Genomic DNA, 18,598 nt, shown 5'->3' with positions numbered 1-18,598 from the left:
AAATGGAAAGGCCTCATTTTGACTTCACATTTCGTTTCTATGTTAAATTTTGAGTTTAGAACGTCTTTTTGCCAACACTTATCTGTCATCGTTTTTGACCTATGTCATCTTTTTTGCAAAAAAGCGAGGTTGCAGGGCTTCATTAACAAATTTATAACTCTTGAACCATCGCAAATAATTAATTTTTTTTAGTTGAATTACTAAAGACCTGGCCGATTTTTTCCGCTATTAGCGAAATTTTTTTTATGTTTCATACGCATATTGAAATTTTTCAAAATTGCTAATCACAAAATGTCAAAAACTTCATTTTTTTAAATGGCAACCACCATTTGTGACACTAGATATAAATGTAAAATTTAATTCTAAGCCTACTTTTATTAACATTGTGTATGCCTATTCCCAGCCGTTTTCGAGTAATTTCGATTTTTTGAGTAAAACATTCTTTTTTTTATCAAACAATTGTTTTATTTGAATTGTTATTCAAAAATCACATGCAATAAACAGTAGATAACAACGAAATAATAAAAAATAAGCAAATTAACAAAAAAAATATTTTCAATGAAATCATTTACATTAAAATATTTTTTTGTTAATTTGCTTATTTTTTATTGTTTTGTTATCTAATATTTATTGCAATACTATTTTTGAATAAAAATTCAAATAAAACAATTGCTCATAAAAAAGAATATTTTATTCAAAAAATTTAAATTACGCCTAAACGGCTGCAAATAGGTATACACAATGTTAATAAAAGTGGCCTTAAAATGTAATTTTACATTTATATCTAGTATCAGAAACGGTACTTGCCATTTAAAAAAATGAAGTTTTCGACATTTTTTGATTATCAATTTTAAAAAATTGCAGTAGGCGTATGAAACACAAAAAAAATGTCGTTGATAGCGCAAAAAAGCGGCCAAATCTTTGGCAAGTCAGTAAAGAAAAAATAAATTATTTATTTCTGATGGTTCAGGAATTATAAATTTTTTAATGAAGCCCTGCAACCTCACTTTTTTGCAAAAAAGATGACAGGTCAAAAACGATGACAGATAAGTATTGACAAAAAGACGTACTAAACTCAAAAGTTAACGTAGAATCGAAATGTGAAGTCAAAATGGGATATGGTAAATTGCGCACACTGGTCAAATTTAACAATTTAAACCCAAAGGGTCCTTTAAAATACAGGTAAATTGCCCACCAGTGGTGACGACGGGCGTTCAGTCATAATAATTCTCGTTCAGGACTAGATAATGATCTTCTTTTAACCACTTGGGCTTTAACACTCCGAAATAAATATATCGGACTTAAAGAAAAAACAATTTTTGACATTATTCGGTACATCTTAGGGTTTTATAGGTAAATTGCGGTAACTTACAATTTTTACATAATTGAATCTATGTGATTCAGAAGTAGAATTATTCTTATAAATTTAAATTAATGCATTCCTCTAAGAACAACTGCTTCTTTAATATTTTGCCACGTAGTTTTTTTCTCAACATTGGCGCTTCTAATTTTTATTTAGATGGTAGTCTGAAATGTAATAAGAACATTTACAAAATTAAAGATATTTGGATGCGCCGACTAAAAGTTTTTACTGAAGTGATAAAATAAAATGTAAATGACTCACATGCGTTGAAAATACGAGCAACACTTGAAGGATGCTAATCCCTTGGTTGCAGCTACCTGGTCAAAACCCCTGAACAATTTTAACCATGTGCGCAATTTACCTGCGTCCGTCAAAATGGGGCCTTTCTATTTAAAAAAACAAAGATGGCATCGATTTCCGGTATTTCCGGAAGTGCCACCATTTTGAAAATATTTCATTTGAACTTGGAGTAGTCGATTATAGTCAACTACCAATTTTCATAATAATATGATTTTGAGAAACCAGAAAGTTTCTAATGAACGGGCTACGTGAATCAGCCTGTATAATACACTCGCGAGCAAAGAAATCGACCCACCTCACACTTTTGAATTTGAATGCATTTTTTTTAGTCGGTAGGAATCAGATTTAAACAAATAATATGTCGTTTGAAAGACCGTTTATTAACGTTTTAAATGATCTTAAATTTTCTCAGATTCCTTTTGTTTTCTCAAGTGTAGAGGCTTAAAACAGAAGTTATCGCTATTTGTTGGGTAGCGGACATGTGCATGCCCTAACTTCTACGCCAATAAAATTAAGTCTCTGCAGGAAATGTTTATTACATTTGTTAGACATTTGACATTAGCAGCGCCATTAGCCACATTATCCGTGAATATAATGGATACCACACCTGAGGTAGCTGCCCAAGTCGTTGCTTGCATACAACTTGGGCATAGTCAGCGATTTGTTGCTGAATAACTGAATCTGAGCCGATCAACGGTTCGACGGGTGTACCAGCGATTTCAAGACACTGGTTCCTTCAATCGGAGACCAGGAACAGGTAGACGTCGGTATACATCGGAGAGAGATGACCGCTTCATTGTATCAACATCGTTGAGGAACCATCCACTGAATGCTGTTCAAATTCAACGGCAGCTCTGCGATGTCCGAGGGGTGGCTGTTAGTGAGTGGACAGTGAGGCAAAATCTGCAGGAGACCAACCTGACACCTCGCAAACCTGCAACTGGTCCAAAGCTGACTGCAGCTCATCGACAAGCACGGTTTCGTTTCGCACGCGAGCATCTGAATTGGATCTTAGACCATTTGATGTCTCTTCTGTTCTCCGATGAGACCAGGATAAGTCTCAACGCCAACGATGGAAGAGGACGAGTGTACCGGCGACCCAGGGAACGATTTGCCCAGTGCTGCATCGATGAAAGTGTCAGTTATGGCGCTGGTTCCTGTATGATCTGGGGTGGGATGGATATCTGTAGAAGGGCGAACTGAACCTGTATTCATCGTTGGGGCAGCCCATGGTCGCAATAGAAGGAGTTTGACAGCTGCAAGGTATGTCGAAGAAATTTTGGCAGACCATGTGATGCCCTATGCTGGGTTTGTGGGCGACCAGCTCATGTTAATGCATGACAATGCAAAGCCACACACTGCGAGAATCACCATAGAGTACTTTGCGGAAGTGGGACTTCGAGTTTTAGGGTGGCCAGCATGTAGCCCCGACCTTAATCCCATCGAACATCTGTGGGACGAGCTCAAGAGAAGAGTTCGAGCCAGAGTTCCTGTTGCTACGTCCATCCCAGAACTGATGATGGTTGCAGTGGAAGAAGAGTGGCATAACATTCCACAAGAAAGAATAGTAAATTTGATTGGGTCAATGCCCAATCGCATGCAAGGCAAGCTGTTGTTAGAGCGGGGGGAGGTAATACGCGGTACTAAAATTAAAGAATTGTTGCTATAGTCTTATTTAATTTCATTTTAAGGCGCTATACTTGAGAAGACATAAGCAATTATCAGAGAATATAGGCTCATTGAAAACGTTAAGAAACAGTCTTTCAAACGACATATGATTTATTTAAATCTGATTCCTGCCCACTGAAAAAAAATGCATTCAAATTTGTGTGTGTGGGTGGGTCGATTTCTTTGCTCGCAAGTGTATAACAAGGTTATAGTTGCTATGATATGAAGCTCTTGATTGGTTTGATCTATGCAAAAGCAATGTTGTACAATAACGATGTTGCTAAATTTTGAAACAGAATCGCACTAATTATGTATATCCGGATATTTTGTCCCTAACATGACACCGACGTCACGATACCTATCAGAGAGAAACAGTTTTATCGGTAATTTTCACGTAATTTCATTTAAAACTTTTTCACATGCTGCTTTCTCTAAATCACCATCTACCATTCCACGTTGTAATAGTACAAAATCTAAAATTGTCTTTATCTTTATGTCCATAATGGAGTAGGTAACACATTTAGCACTAAACCCAGGTGAATCGTACTGTCCGCACCTGCGGTCCATATCTGTTCTCTGCTCTGGCTCTTCATACATTTCATTTTTGTGCTTGCATCAAAAGTCTTTGACAACTGGTGCTATATTTATTTTAATGGTTTTATAATACGTAGAATTAGAAAGAAATAGCAAATGTAATGCTACTGATGACACTAGCCCGTCTAAGTCGTTTTCTTGCAGGAAATCTCAGTGCATCTGTTTCAGTATCAGAACAAATACTTTGTACTTCAGATAACTGAGCAGAATGTACAGATTCGTCACCACCTTCGTCTTCGAATAAGTTTGAATATGCGTGATAAATTTCAGATCCAAGTTCGCACTGAATACCTATGTCTTCACTCGTATTTTGAGTACTTTGACCAACGTCCAAATCCATCTCCGCCTCAACATTATCTATTATATTTTCTTGCCCTTTTTGTACCTTAACTTGGCATTGTTGAATAAGTTTTTTACGAATATATGTATGTTGAACTTCTGGCTGGTCTAGCCTCGGTTTCACCGGTTCCACTTGTTATCATCTTTCATATAGCGATTTCCAAAATCCTCTTGTGTAAAATGTATACTACACACTACATGATTATGGTTAGGTATATAAACATGTCACGATTTATTCTCATCTTAGGTTCGTTGTAACCTAAGAACTCTTAAGATTGTTATTACAACCAAACACACAACAATTAGGTATTTTTAATTGGTTATTGTTATTAATTGCTACCGTTTCTTTCCCGCGCTGTGCGTAGGTACTCTCTACTCTGATACTAACGGATTAGTCTGGTGTCGCTGTGACGTCACACGTCAGTTCTGCACAACTTCAAGAGCCTGTATTTCACAAAATGTTGTTCCCAGAAAGTTACGGTTTTCAATTTTGTTCTTTATTTTTTTTACTATTTCTTTATGGATACACCCTCTTTAAGAAAAATTGTCAAGTATTTAAACAAAACATCTCCAAATAAAAGGAAATATATTCATTGAAAGAAAGGTTGATTCGCAGGCAAAAGAAATATGTTACATTAAAAAAAAAATCTTAACAAGACAAAAAATAAGGAGTCGTGTAATGAAAGCAATGCTTCCGTTAATTTTCGGATCCCAAATGAATTGAATCAAAGAGTTTTTAAAAAACTTCATGGGAAACCATCCCACGTTTGCTGTTACTCTACATTTTCATTCCCCAAAAGCCTACCGCTATATGAGGAGAAAATCTAATTATTGTTTACCACTTGGCTTCTTGGTATTCTTCAGTACATGCTTGCCAAGGTTTACAAAGAAAGCATTTCAAGTTCTAACTTTAAAGGTACAAGCAGAACGAAATAATGGCAAAAAAATAATTTGTTCTTTGGTTTTCGCTGAAAATCCTATCCGACAACACATTGAATTTGTTGGTCAACGTTATTATGGTTACATCGATGTGGGACCAACACTCGATTGTCACGAAAATTAATTAGCAAAAGAAGTATTAGTATTCATACTATAGGATATAGGATTTTTTTTCAAATCACTTAACAGTGATCAAAAATGCAGTGTTTAAATTTAATTCAAGATTGTGTAGTGTTTGTGGCTAACATTACTTTCGATGGATGTCCAACACATTTTTCAATGGCTAAATCGCTAAAGGATGTTCCATTGATTTAAATTGTGTAAATCCTACAATTAGAAATGAAAATGTAGTGGTTATGCCAGATCCGGCACGTATGTGCACGTTAACACAGAATGTTTTCGGTGAAAAGCGAAAAATGCTAGATTGATTTTACGTATGTAGAGTTACTGAATAAGTTACAGGAACAGGAGAGGTTGTATTTAGCCAATGAATTAAGAAAACATCACGTTCTCTTCTTTAAACAAAAAATTAACGTCAAGCTTGCAACTCAATTACTAAGCAAGTCGGTCGCAAATTCATTATTCTTTTGTAAACGTATTTTGAAGTTACAACAATTCGCCAACCTACTGCCGATTTTATTCTTTTAATAAACGATGCATTTGACATTCTAAATTCAAGGAATTTGAAAGAATATGGGTCCAAAATTCCAATTAGTGGGCAAAATATTAATGCTATAATACCTTTTAAAGAAAAATGTATTCATTACATTAAAAAATGAAAATTTATGAATAACGAATTTGTTGTCAATTCGAAAAGGAAAACTGAATTTATAGGGTGTATTGTGTACTTATAATCGGTCATTCATATTTATAATTCATTTATTCTTCCACAAAATACTGTACCACGATTAAATTGTTTACCAACGTATAAATGTAGTCAAGACCACTTGGAGGTGTTATTTTCTAGTATCAGAGCGCAAGGTGGCAGTACATGCCGCCAATTTAGATGTGCATACAAAAAGCTTCTAGTTCATGCTGACATCAAGGATGGTGGAATTGGTAATTGTAATTCTTTACAGGAAATCATTATACAGCCTGTAATCAAAATACAGGGAAATATTTCAATACGTAAGTACTGAATCGATGGGTACGGCTTATATATTTACATTTCACGACATAAGATCGCGAGATTTGGACATGAATGCTTGACGAAGATTCTGAATCTGAATGACAGCGATGACAGTCAATATTTGATTTACACCACACACAAGTTTGGTGGAAAAAGTAAAACTTACAAAGCTACCCATGGCTTGCTTGATCGCATCGACCACTCACCAAGATAAAGAACAGAGTATATCATCATGTTGTAGGACACTTGTTTAATTTGTGACAATCTAACCAAATTTTGAAATGACATTGACGACCAGAATTTTTTGCTCGCGACAGTAGCTAAAACCTAATGACCTGTACAGTGACAGGAACGGCCAGGGTTGTATTTGGTAAATTTTGCATAAATTGCACAATGCTTAGATATAAATACCGGGTGTATTATGAAAAATCTTTGGTGCTGTAACTTCCTTATTTTTCATACGATTTTAATAAATGATGTGTCAAACAAAATCGTTTTAAATGGGTTACAATTTGAATTGATCCAATATTTGTTCTTGAGTTCTATTTTTGACAGATAGTCAACTTTTTTCAAATTGCACCATTAACTTTTTTTACTTAGTTTTAAAGAGATTTTTATTTGGAATATGAAAATGTAAACAACCATGCTCATGCATAGAAACAAAAAGAAGAAACTAAAAAATAATGTTTTTTTTTTTAAATCAAGCAGTCACATTAAATGTGCATTCTAATTTTGCAAAGTGACTAAGAGAGCTATGGACATTCAAGACAATGTCTATTTGACGCCGGCTGATAACCGAGATGATTTAGTAAAAAGAATCTTAGCAGTATGTGAACAAATACCACCAGAATTTTTATTAAACGCCGCAATGGGCGTCAGTGGAAGGTGTCCAATGTGCCTTATAGAGAATGGAGGTAATTTCGAACACTGCTATAGTAAAGTTATGGTTATTTGATCTTTGGAAATTCTATTTTCTTTTTTTTTTATTAAAAACATATTTTTCATTTTTTATTTTAACGTTTGTGTACTCAGAAGATAAACATCTATCAGAATAAAGGTAACTTAAAAAAACAAAGTTAGCTGCGATCTATCTATAAAAAAGCAAGTCTTTTTTTCCCAAAAATTGTAAATACTGTTGCTACAAGACATGGAAATGCATATGAAGAAGAAGCGTTGGAGGAATATAGAAAATTCACTGAGGAAGACATTAGGACATTAGGATTAATTATTTGTAAGAAATATCCATGGATGGGCTATTCCCCAGATGGAGTAGTGGTGGATGCAGATGGGATACCCACAAAATTAATAGAAATAAAATGTCCATTAAAAGGTAAGAAATATAAAAAATATTTGCAATTATAATATTATTCCTATTACGAGTATAGGAATTGAAGTTAAGGCTGAAGACTTGCCTAACCACTGCAAATTCATCATAAAAAAGGACGGCAATTATTTTTTGAAAACAAACCGTCAATATTATGGGCAGATACAACTAGGTTTATCACTTTTAAACATACGAATATGTGATTTAATCATTTATTCAAGCAAATCTAAAAGTTTTCTAGTTGTATCTGTGCCATTTGATGAAGAATTTGCAAAAAAACTGATGATACGAGTAAGCAATAATTATTTAAATAAAATCATACATTTTGCATGTGTTCAGTGATCAGACATTATCTTCAGTTTTTTTGCATTTTATTATCGTGGAAAGAAGAACCAACTTTCCGAGGTGTAGAACCGGAGGAGGTTCTTATCGCTCCACGATTAGAGAAGGTTGAACGCCAAAACAATGAAGAAATGAGGAAATCAGAAGAAAGGATAGAAAAACTGGACCAAGACTAATTAGGACGGGTTTAGGAAATTCAATGAAATGTAATGTAATTTTTATAAGTGTCAATTTAGGTTTTAAATAATGTTAATTTGTTTCATTTTAGCTCGGTTTTCTTCATGTATAATTTGTGTTGTATAGAGTCAGTAATGTAGACCCATTTTCAGATTTGTAATCCGACCAGAAATTAAGTACATTCGGTCTGGTCTTAAAAGATTCGTCGAAGAAACATCCCTAGCGATGCGATAAGAAACAGGTAAGTAAGAACTGAACAGAAATAAAAGCCACATGTTTTAGGTACCGAACCAATGAAGCCACCTGAAGCGTAGGACCATGAGGACCCGGCCACTCGCCCCCTAAAGCTCAGGACTGCCAGGACCCTGCACTCGTCCCCTAAAACCCAGGACTCTCAGGACCCTGCACTCGCTCGCTGAAGCCCAGGATTGCCAGGACCTCGCACTGGTCCCCTAAAGCCTAGGACCCCACACTCCCGCCCTTTGCCCCCTCCCCTCTGTCCAACTCTTGCGAAGGTTTTTTGCAGTTTTCCTTCGATCGAAAATGCAAGAGTCCAAAGTAAAGTCGGTCTGCAGCCGCACTTCCCAGAGAACAAATAGACTAGAATTATATATTTTATATTTATTAATGTGTATATACTTGTTATTTAAATTCGTTTTGCTTTTAATAAATCAAATTGATTAAAGGTATCATGATTTTTGTTATATTTTTTACAATTTTTTTAAACCAATCTTTTCCTTTGGCCATGCCAACTAATCTAAATACAAAATAATGAATCAATACATACATTTTAATATCTACTTTCTCCTAGGATTGGCGTTTGTAGATTAACAACACTACAGGCAATTGTAAATATAAAATCTATATAAGGAACCATATTCCATGGTAAAGTGAAAATAAAATTTTCAAAAATTCTAATGCGCTGATTTGCCCTTTCTACATGAACCCTTGCTCTAGCGACAGTTACGTTTTTCTTGGCTTCTGCTGATGAAAATTGTTTCTTTTTTCTCAGAAAATATGGTCGTTCAATTTTAATGATATGCCTAGCACACAATTCATCCACCAAAAATCCTTTTATCAACCATTATTGCATCAATATATGGTTCACACTTATTAATAACACCACTTTGTTCAAATATACATTTGTCTGATGCTCTTCCACCATAACCCTTTGAAACAAAAGTCAGTAATCCTCCTGGGGACACACATGTCATGAATTTCAAAGTATTTCTTCCTCTATAATGCGAGTAAGTCTTAATCCGGCAACATCTACATTTAGGTTTTTGAACTGGAATTTCCATGCAATCAAATATTATTATTGTATTCTTTAAAGCACTTGGGCATATTTGCTCTACATTCGTCTATTGATGGCCAATGTTTCTCGGCAAGTACTGGGTGAAAGATGAAAAAAAATGGCAATTACGTTGAATCTAATATCTGTTTTTAATTTGATAAATACTAACACCACTCTATCCTGGAGAGAAAGCTTACGAGTGCGCACTGTTGGATAATAACGTTCAACTAGTGAGCAAATATCATTTAACAATTTAAAATTTGATCACCCAGTGAGTGAATTCAAATGTTTATCATTCTCTATTTTAGAAGTAAATGATGTAACTAAATCACCACTTGTCACTTGAACACCTTTATCATCAACATGATGGTTTTGTCGAAAGTTCACAAAAACAGATCCTAAATTTAATAAACTATCAACAGCATTACGTTCATCTTCACACAAATCTTCTATTGTTGCACCTGTATCATTTGCTTCAACATCATCTTCGCACAAATCAGATGTGTAATTTGTGACATCAGATTTTTCCTTTAACATTTGTCTTTTTCTAACACCTAACTCTCTTCCCTTACAACTATTCTCGTTTATTTTTTGAGAAAATGTTTTCATAGATAAATTTACATAAGGAATGGCATTTACTTTTAAACGTGGTTTTTCGCTCTTTGCAGGTGATGCTTAAATAAATAATTTCAAAATAGAACCTTAAAACACCATTTAACTTACAAATGAGTACACTATATGCAAAAGGCGGTATTTGCAAAATTTTAAAAATTGCCGGTTACAATGTTAATAAAATCAAGATGGCATTGCGCATCAACTAATGTGATCAGCTTGTCGCATAATTCGGTATTTGATACACAAAATAGGTACAAAACATTTCACTCAGATGCAAAACTTGGTATTTGTGCATTTATGTCAGATGCATAAGCCTGTATTTGCTAACAACCAATCCTGGCGCGTACCTGCAAGCCACGTGACTAAGCACATGTTGACATCTTGGTGTTGTCATTAACATTAATATTGACGCTGCAAAGAAAGTAGAACCTATAATAATTATTACTAATTTATTGAAGTTCCTAGTGTTATTATTGTTATTAATAAATATTGGTGGTGTTAATTATTGGTATCATGGACTTGTTATTATTATTATTATTATTATTCATTTAAATAGTTGCTGAGGCAAACCTATTTAGCAACTTAATGGTTGTATAATTCCGTATATTGGACAATTGAGTACATATTTATTACTGCATTTTGTCATATTGCTTCTTAAAAGCACAGACATTAGCGCTGTTAACGACTGTATTATCTAATTTGTTCCAGGTTTCAAATGCGCGGTTTGTTAGGAAATATTGTCGAGAAGATGTCCTAAATTTCTCTTTCTTAAGCTTGTATTGGTGTCCTCGTAGTCGGGGGTCCGTTTGCATGTCTATGAACTCCGAGGTGTCACCTGGCCATATATTGTGGGTTAATCTATATATCTGGATCATATCTGCTCTATCATATCTGACTTCTAATTCAGGCAATTGTAGAATATTTAACCTCTCTCTGTAGGGCTTATGTTTAAAGCCTGTCGGCCATCTTGTCACTGCATGTTGTACTCGGTTAAGCATATGTATATCCTTCACATGATAGGGTCTCCAAACCGATATTGCATACTCTAAGTGGGGCCTAATGTACATTTTAAGTAACCTTGAGCATAATTCAGGACTTGGTTTAGAGAAAGCTCTTTTGATTGAATGAAAAACCCCAGAAGCCCTTCTAGCGGCTTTGTTAGATGGCGTATTTGTTGCACCATGTCAACAGGGTTAAGAAGAAAGAAATCCCGTCAACGTGAAAGTTGGAAAAGAATGCGAAAACAAACTTTGAGGTAATTTTATAATTTAATAACCGTTGTTCGTAGATTCATAGCTCTTTATTTTGTAGACATAAAGCCAAAGAGTTGCCGATTTATCCAAAGTGTAGTCACGTTAAAAAACCTGTTTATGCGTGTAAGGAGTTGACAATGCGAGATGTTAAACAGTTTCATGGTATGCTCTACTCCACGACAGACAAAATTAAACAAGACATATTTCTTCTGAAATTTTCTGAAGGTGCAATACCAAAGCGCGGCATAAGAAATTCTCATAGGATTTCCATTAGGTACCAAATTCCTACAATTAATGGTGCAGTAAAACGAGTATTCAAGAAAACTTTTTTTAATATAACTCACATAAGTTCAGATCGAATTGAATGAATAGTGGCAAATTATGTTGTACGTTTAGGACAAGTGCCAATAGAAAGAAGAGGAGGCAATAGAGTTTTGGAAAAAAACAATGCGCTTAAGCTGTCAATTAGCCAGTTTATTGAGAGTTTGACTGGTACAACGAGCCACTACAGGCGCGAACGCACCTCTAGAATATTTCTTGCATGTGACTTAAACTTTACAAAATTATACAAATTATACCTTGAGAGAAATCCAGGATTCACCCCGAAACTGTCCTATTTTCGCGCCAATGTAAACCAAAATTATAATTTGTCTTTCGGTACACCGTTAACTGATGTGTGTTCAACGTGTTTACGTGAAAAAGAACTTTTAAAGAACGCAAAATCTGAAGAGGAAAGAGTTAGAATAATGGCTGAACATAGAGCCCATTGTTTAAGAGCCAAAGCGTTTTATGATTCACTGAAATCCAGCTCAGACTCTGTGCAACAATTCTCATTTGACTGTCAAAAAAATTTGGCCTTGCCCAAGTTGCCAGATCAGTCAGCTTACTTCTCTCAGCAAATTAATTTTTATAATTTTACTGTCGCTAAAGGGAATTCTAAAACTGAACTATGCCCTGAAACAGTTAATTCCTATGTTTGGGTGGAGTCCCAGTATGCTAAAAATTCCAATGTTATAGCATCAGCTGTCCACCACACATTAGTAACTCACACATTCCAGGAAACTGTGGAAAAAATACATTTGTTCGCTGATGGATGTGGTGGGCAGAACAAAAACTCGATCATGATGTCTATGTTGGCATACTATTTAGGACATGAAGCACCTGATCATATTAAAACTCTAGAAATTACTTTTCCAATTGTAGGCCATTCATTCCTACCTCCGGATAGAGTCTTTGGCTTGATTGAAAGAATACTAAAAAAAAAACGGAGTGTGTCGTAAAGACGCACGATAGAAGTGAAACTTTTGTATTACAGGGAAACATTGTAATTATTCATCAGTCACTTTTAAATAGCATATTCACAACAAAATTGTATATTTTAATGAAGAAAATGAATTGAAAAAAAACGATAACACTAAACAATATGGAAATGCGTAATTCATTGTTCATTTTTAAGCCTCCAAATTAAAAGAGAGGACATTATCGATAAATGCCGTGAGTGTGACAAAGACAGAAGTATATACAATTTTAAGGGATGTTTGTATGATGTCAATTGTCAAACAGATTAACTTACATTTCAGTGAGATGGAAATATTGGCGCAGCCGTTGTGCGCGACAGTGCTCCCACTCGACCCGACAGTGTTTACCCCCACCACTTTTCGTCACATAAAAAGGTTGCCGATCAGAATTTCAAAACCCTCCCATAAAAAGTTTCACTTCAAAAAACAAAGTGTTATAATTAACCGCCGCGAATACGAAGATATTATTGCAAAATTCTCCACCGTTCTGAAATTGGATGAAGACTGGAATATTTTTGACTGGAAGGCGGTTGCGACTGATATCGTTAAAAAATCTGCCCAATGGCACTTTAAATTTAATGAATGCAAGAGATTTATTTTTACTAAACAAAGTAATAATAATCTAAGAAGTAAGAACGTTACGGTGCGCGGCGAAGTTTTATACAGATCGGATTTGTGTTCCGAGAACACCATAATAAAAAAAGGAAAGAGTCTCTCCGCATTACGTCCGAACAGTGTTGTTACTGGCAATCGTTTGAAGGGGAACAAGTCTTCAATAGCAGATCTTTTGGGAAAACACTATGGAGGCAAAATCCGGATTTGGAATTCTACACTATTGTTGATCGTGCAAGAGCAGGAGAACCTCTTCATGTTTTAGAGAGTGAGGATTCTGACGAAGAAATGCTCGAAATATCTTTAAGGGTTTTAGTCTTTTGCTTGTGTTATTGTATTGTTAAAAAAAGAAAATAAATCTCTAAAGAAACTGAATAAAAGCATTTTATTTTACCTGTATTTGCACATTTTAGTTCCAAAACTTGGTCTTTGCACAAGAAAGTTGCAAAAGTAGGTATTTGAATCACTAAACATCAATTATTTCTTATATCTTGCGAATTTGAAGAAAAAATCACATGTAATCTCGACAATAATTATATCAACTTTAATTACATACAATATTCCAGAAGATTTTCAAAAAGATAAAGTTAAGAGCGTTTTTTGCGGTTTTCTTACTATCACTTATGGAGCAAATACATAGTTTTGAATCTAGTGTACTCAAATGTAGTCTTGTCTTTTAAAGTGTTTTCCACAGACCCTCATATAGTTGGAGGAAGGTTTTCCCATTAATAAAGTACTTTCCCATGCTTTCCTTCTCTCTACCCGGTCTTTAGAACCGAAAACATTTTCGATATAAACATAATTTGCTTTTACACCACAACGCGGAAACAAATGAAAACATGCTTCTGGTTCGTTTTTTCGGCACGTGTTACAGCCAAAAACACAACAATTTGTTCTGCCGCTCTTATTTTTAGTCATTTTTATATAATAAACTTCAATTAAACTGTCGTTTTGTCTAAAAAAACACGATTCACTTTAACAAACAACAGGTTGTGTCTGCTTTAACATTTTGCACGCAATTCTCACCAGATGTCTCACTGATAGCTGGAATCGCCAATAAGACTATAAAACACGTGACCTGTATATGTACATGAAGCCTACGAAAACAACGTTGTGTTAACATTATCCATGTTACATCAGAAAGTACGTGATGATTTCAAAATTACATGTGGTCAGGAAAATCTGCGAAGTTTTTTGAGGATAATCGAATTTCCATATAAAACGATCAATTAGTGACAGGTATTAATGGAAAGTTGCGTCATTTCCGAATGGAAAGCAAAATATTTGAGGGAAATTCAACAAATACGAGCAGACAATATACCTGTGATCTATATGGAGACGTGGTACGACACACATGAAACACTAAAAAAAGGATGGACTGTAGGGACAAGCAAGTGAACAATTAATCTTCCACCCCCATGTGGAAAACGAATTATTACTTTACATGCAGGATCTGGGTGGAGTTCGAGTTTTACCACAGTGAAAGTAGGACGTGTTCACGTGTTTATGGTGTTCATGGTGTTTTCAGTGCGAGCGCTTCTGTTACCCCGTGGGGGGCGGGGCCACCAAGAAAACTTGACCGATTAACTGCGAGGGAGGGCCCTGCGTGAAAACGTAAACGGGTCGTTCCGGCGAATCTTGCCTTCGTGAGGGGAGTTCCGTTCTTGCTTTTGTGTGAGACGGACGTAATTTGCGAGTGCTCTGAGTGATCGTCAAGGCGATTGTTCGGTGTTAGTGGTGCTGTGCAGCGTTCCTGTGCCGCGACCGGTGTTTAGTCCTCGGTCCGCACGGTTTTACGTATATATGTCCAGTGCTGCGCTCGAGCCCGGTCATTCGACCAAACAATTCGACGAGTGAACATCTCATTGGCGGAAGTGTTGTTCATCGGCATTTTCGCCAATTTATTCACAACAACGCCGTGCTTTTGCACCACATTTTATACGAATTTTTTAGGCGCCTGAAATGGCAACAGCGGGTCAAACCCTTGTCCAGCTTCCGCAGGAGGACCTGCAGAAGCTACTCGAAGAGGTGGCGACACTGAGACAAGAGGTCCTCTTTCTCCGCGAGGAGAGGGAAGTGCACCAGCAGCGACTCGCACTCTCGGATGCGAGAATCCACGTCCTCGAGAAGGGACAAAAGGTGACTGATGTCTCCCCCCCGACCTCACCACCCCCAGCCCACCCGGCGCAGACCGAACCTTCCATCGAGATGGAGGAGGAAGTCGAGTCTGCAATGGAGACCCCCTTCACGGAAGTCAGAGGTAGGTACAGAAAGCGTCGTACCTCTCCTCCCACCGCCTAGGTCCAGACAGTCAAGTCTGGTCCCAGCAGGGAGCCTCCATCAGCGGAGGCACCCAAGAAGGCCAAGCACGGCAATCCCCCGGCCCCTCAGGCCCAGCCACCCCGACCCGCGCCCACCAAACCAGTGGCGCAACAAAAGCCCCCGGCGGAGAGCAAAATCCCGCCAGTCATCATCCGTGACGCGTCAAAGTGGCCGTCAATTTCCAGCGGCATGAAAGCCAGACACATCGCCTTCACGAAGGCAAAACCTTGCGTGGATGGTATCCGGGTCAATCCGGGTACCTCCGACGATTTCCGGGCCCTGACCCTCCTGCTCGAGGAGAGGAACGTCACCTTCCACTCTTTCGCTCTGCCTGAGGCGAAAACGCTCAGAGCCGTTCTGAGAACCGTCCCCGTCGAGATCGGTCTCGACGATGTCCAATCAGACCTGGTGGACCAAGGCCTGGAGCCGATCAAGGTGTGCAGGATGACCTCCACCAGGACAAAGAAGCCCCTGCCACTGGTCCTCGTTGAGGTGCCAAAGGACAAGGGGCAAATTTTCCAGTTGAAAACGGTGTGCCACCTCCTCATCTCTGTCGAGCGACCCCACAAAAAGGGGACCCCCAGCCAGTGCCACAAGTGCCAGCGCTTCCATCACTCACAGCGCCACTGTCACGCACAGCCGAAGTGTATGAAGTGCGGTGAGAGCCACGAGCCTCGGGCCTGTCAAAAAACCCGCGACGCTGCGGCCAAATGCGCCAACTGCGGCGGCCCCCACACGGCGAGCTACCGTGGCTGCCCCAGGTTCCCAAGAGGATACCTGGACAGGAAAACCCCCCGGGAAGCCTCTCAAAACCTCCCGAAAAATCGCACTCGACTTGATTTTGGTCGGAGAGACCAAACTGCAGGCCGGTGTCGCGGACCCCAAAATCAGGGTGTTCGTGCTCTATCGCAGCGACCGCGACCGCGGTCCTGGAGGAGGAACAGCGATCTACGTGGGAAACGCAACCCCACTTTACCAGATCACGCTTCCCGTTCTCCAGAACTTGGAAGCCACCGCCGTGAGAGTCGAAACCGTGAACGGTCCATTGACGATCATTTCATGCTACCACCCGCCGCGACTTCTGCTTCGGGAAAATGATATTACTGAAATTTTAGATACCGGCACCTCGGTCATCGCCGCTGGTGACTTCAACGCGAAGCACCAAGCCTGGGGTAGCCGTGTGGCCAACCGCAACGGCCGAATTTTGTACGAACTCGCGGACGCGATCGATCTCCTGGTTGAGGCTCCACCAGAGCCAACATACTACTCCCCTCTTGGCCACCGCGCCGACACACTCGACATTGGAAAAATCACAACCGCCATGACAAACTCAACTCGAAATCGGGTCGAGCCGCGACAGAAAGAGACTTTGCCGCAATGGATCATCGATTTAATTCGAACAAAAAATCGTGCCAGGCGCCTTGCTTTCCGAACTGGCGCCGCCGTCGACAGAACGGAGGCAAACCGGCTTGGCAACGAAGTCAAATACGCGCTCATCGATCATCGGAATGATCGATGGGAACGGAAACTCGAGTCACTCTCGATGGAGGACCACTCGATCTGGAGAATGGCGAAAGCGCTTCGTTCGGACAAAAAACCAATTCCGCCAATACACAGCACACTCGGGCTCGTCTTCTCGGACGATGAGAAAGCGGAGGCGTCCGCTGATAGTTTGGAGCTGCAGTGCAGACCAAACATCGTGGACGCCGACCTGGACGACATCGAGCGGATTGAGCGCCAAGTCGAAATCATTCTTTCGGGACAACACGACACCCCAAACACACCCGCTTCACCGGAGGAGGTCCGAGGAATTATCGGAACTCTGAAGGTGAAAAAGGCACCCGGGCCAGACAAAATTCCAAACACAGCGTTGAAGTTGTTGCCGGACAAGGCAGTCGTTGCCTTGACGGCGATAATCAACGCCAGCCTGCGATTCTGCCACTTTCCCTCCCGATGGAAAAGCGCGAATGTCATTATCCCCAAGCCCGGGAAAGATTTACTCTTTCCCCAAAATTATCGCCCCATCAGTCTCCTCTCCAATGTAGGAAAAGTTCTCGAAAAAGTCATTCTGACCCGGCTGGTCAGAGCGACCAATGAGAACCACGTTTTGCCTGACGAACAGTTCGGTTTCCGTCCCAAACACTCCACCGCGGACCAACTCATCCATGTCACTGAATTTATATCGCAAGGTATAAATCAGAACGAATCAACCGGCGCGATCTTTCTCGACGTGGCCAAAGCCTTCGACACAGTTTGGCATGATGGACTTGTTTACAAGCTCCACACGGCTGGTGCGTCATTGGCAATGGTCAAATTGTTAAATTCATTTCTCGAGGACCGCAAATTTCACGCAAAAATCGGTAACGTCCTCTCAACGGTACGCGAAATTGAGGCAGGCGTCCCACAGGGTTCGGTGCTTTCACCGACCCTGTACGCAATCTTCACTGCCGACATTCCCAAACCCGACGAAACAAAGATCGCACTGTACGCAGACGACACCGCGATCCTCACGCGCTCTGAGTCGCCTGAATTAATTTCAGAGCAGCTTCGGAGGGCTGTGGAAAGTCTGGAAGCATGGTTTCGCCACTGGCGAATCGATGTAAATCCAGACAAGAGCAGTGCGATTCTTTTCACTCGGCGTCGTCACCGACCGGATGGCGAAATCGTCATGTTCGACCGTCCCATTCCGTGGAAAACCGAGGCCCGGTACCTCGGCATCACTTTCGACAACCACCTCCGGTTTAACGCTCAACTCGAGCACGCGAAAATTCGCGCTCAGATGGTTCTAGGACAACTTAATTCGCTGGTCAATCGGCGAAGTAAGATGTCCATACAGAACAAAGTCACTATCTACCGAACGATAGTCAGACCAGCCATGATGTTCGGCTCTGCGGTGTGGGGAAACGTGTGCAACACGCAACTCCACAAACTGCAAGTCGTGCAGAATAAATTTCTCCGGGCGGCGTTCAAAGCACCCTGGTTCGTCAGGAACACCCAACTCCATCGGGAAGCAAAGCTTCCAACCATCA

The sequence above is a fragment of the Tenebrio molitor genome, chromosome 6 (assembly GCF_963966145.1).
Source record: "Tenebrio molitor chromosome 6, icTenMoli1.1, whole genome shotgun sequence".
In the NCBI taxonomy this organism is placed as follows: domain Eukaryota; kingdom Metazoa; phylum Arthropoda; class Insecta; order Coleoptera; family Tenebrionidae; genus Tenebrio; species Tenebrio molitor.
The sequence above is the reverse complement of the archived record's forward strand: the minus strand, read 5'-3'. Positions refer to the sequence as shown.